Source organism: Marmota monax, unplaced genomic scaffold (genome assembly GCF_021218885.2).
Source record: "Marmota monax isolate L192 unplaced genomic scaffold, Marmota_monax_Labrador192_F-V1.1 WCK01_AAM20220418_F8-fsc00023, whole genome shotgun sequence".
NCBI classification, from domain to species: Eukaryota; Metazoa; Chordata; class Mammalia; order Rodentia; family Sciuridae; genus Marmota; species Marmota monax.
Genome location: NW_026692907.1, coordinates 3,558,999 through 3,561,692, shown reverse-complemented (window position 1 = coordinate 3,561,692; position 2,694 = coordinate 3,558,999).

Below are 2,694 nucleotides of genomic sequence, written 5' to 3'. Positions count from 1 at the left end.
CGGGCTGGCGGCCGCCGCCGCTGCCACGGCAACCCGGCCTTGTGATCCGCGGAGCCCCGGCCGCGTCGGTGCCCGCGTGGCGCCCTGCCGAGGAACCCGTGCCGCCTCCTGGCGGTTTCATTTTAATTTTTTTTTTTTAAATGAACTTAGGTCCACAGCTTCTGAAACTCAAAGCACATTTTTTTTAAATTTTAATATTTATTTATTTATTTTAGTTCTTGGCGGACACAACATCTTTGTTTGTATGTGGTGCTGAGGATCGAACCCGGGCCGCACGCATGCCAGGCGAGCGCACTACCTCTTGAGCCACATCCCCAGCCCTCATTTTAATTTTTTTGACGCCCCCTGGCCACTGCACCGTCCCAAGCCCCTGCAGATATAGGAGACCCAGCTGGTGTTGAAAGAGGGTGGCCGCCCCTGGGTGGGGCTTTAGAGTCACCCGCTGAGGAACTGTTTCTGATTTCTGCAGGGCTCCTCCAAGAGAGGCGAGAACGTTCAGAGTGCCACCTGTAGTTGACCTTCTGCCGACAGGACCCTGAATCCCGCCAGAGGGCAGACTAGGGCAAAGTGCACCCCGCTCCGTCTTCCCCAAGTGGCAGAGGGAAGGAGGAGAAAGGGGACAGTCAGGGAGGGCTGGGTAAGGCTGGACCTACAAGTGGAGGGATGCAGGAATGCTGGGTGACAAGGTACCTCCAGACACCCTGACAACCACTCTGGGCAGACACTGTGCAGAGTGCCCAGGACGCAAATTTGTGGTCCCTGCCCTGAGTCTAGTGGGGAAAACAATGACCACACAGTATGGTCAGGCCAAAGAGAGAGGAAGGCCTCAGACCCAGCTTGTGGGTTGGCAGGTCAGGGAAGGCTTTTGGAGAAAATTCCAAACTTCACAATATTGAAGCATGTTTGACTTGTCAGTCCACGAAGAGTTGAGGGTGTGTCTACCCACAACAGGCACAAGTTAGCCCTCTCTTCCTTTCTCCTACCTCACCTCCCACCTGTGTCCGTGGTTGTGCTAAGAGATTGACAATTATCTTCTCCATAATCACCTTTGATCCTCCCAAGGGCCTTAGACAAGGACTTGGCAGAGACCTACACCCCAATTCCATGGTGACAAAAACAAAGCCCAAGAGAGGTAGGATGTGCCCCAGGTCCTGCATCCAGTCCCTGGCAAAATAAACGAGAGGCACAGTGGGTCTCCTTCCAGGCCCAAGCTGGTATTTAAATAAAGGTGGCCCTCAAGCACAGCCCACAGATGGACATTTGAGCTCCAGGCCTGGTGGGCATATGGCCACAGCTGGTAGAACTGCACTGCTGGGCTGACAGTTAGAGGCAACAGGCCTCAGGAATACACCCAAAACTGAGTCACCTGGGCTCAGCCTTTGCTCCTCCCCAGCAGTGGAACTTTAGGTAAGTCACCTTCTTTTCTGTATTTCTGCATTCTTATCTGCAAAATGAAGCTGATAAATCTGTCTCTACAGACTGCTATGAAAAATAAGTGACCTAATTTAGGTAACACTCCTAGTATACTGCAGGAGCTCAATAAGGTCATTCTCAGTTCTTGGAAAGAGATCTTGCAGAAGCCTCCATCTAACAGCCAGACTATCTCATCCACTCCTGGCACAGTTCATACCACACAGTAAATGTTCAATAAATATCTGTTGAGTGACAAGTGAATGGATAAATGAACATAGTCCAACTTCCCCAAAGCACAAATCCTCAGCAACTGACTGCTTCCTAGCTGGTGGCTTTAGGCAAAATACCCTCACCAAGCTTCAATTTCCTCACCTGGGACAGGGACACAGGGCTGGCGCTTCCTGGAGGAGCTGTTTTGAGGTGTCCAGGAGGTGTGTACACTGTCAAGCCCTGTGCACTGAGGACCTTCCACCAGCCAGGGTCTGTTCACATGTGCTCACAGAGGCACAGACCTGCCCGCAGAGGCTCTGCAGCTTCTCTTTGGGCCTGATCCCTGTGGTTCAGGGACTCATGGAGTAGTGACAGAAGAGGAAGCCAAGGTGCACTGGGCTGGGAGTCCCCCTGCCAGGCAAGCCGGAACAGGCAGGTTGAGTCAGTTCTTCAGCAAGACAGCCCGCCAGAGGCAACCCCCTGCGTCCCCAGCACAGCAACTTCCCTATCCAACAACCAACTCATTCCCTCCTGTAGGCACTATTCTAACATCGCCCGACTCTTACTGTACAGAAAAGGAAACTAAAGCTCAAACAGAGAATAAATTGTCCTGGTCATATCCGGTCAATTATATAGGTCACAGAGCGGACATGGGACTCTAGGACATTTGAGAGCTTCCTGGCTGCAAGGCTTAACCACCCAGACCCGGGAGCCCTGTGTCCTGTCATTGGATGTAACCCAGCCTTCCAGGCAGGACTGAGGGTTCTGAGTGGGCTTTGGCTGCTGTCTTTGGTCCTCATTTCCTGTCACCTCTTCCCCAGGTTCTATGAGCTACAGCCATCGGGGCTGTTCTGTCCCTAGGACACACCTGGCACAAGAGGAACCTCTGACATTTTCAAACCTTTTCTGCTTCTGAAAAACACACACACACAACCTCCTTCCCCTCTCAACTCCTACTCATCATCTCAAAGTCAGATCAAAAGCTGAGCCCACCCATCAGGATGGTTATTAGAAAAAGAAATAGTACAAGACACATGTGGGCAAGGATGATGAGAAATTAGAACTTTTGTG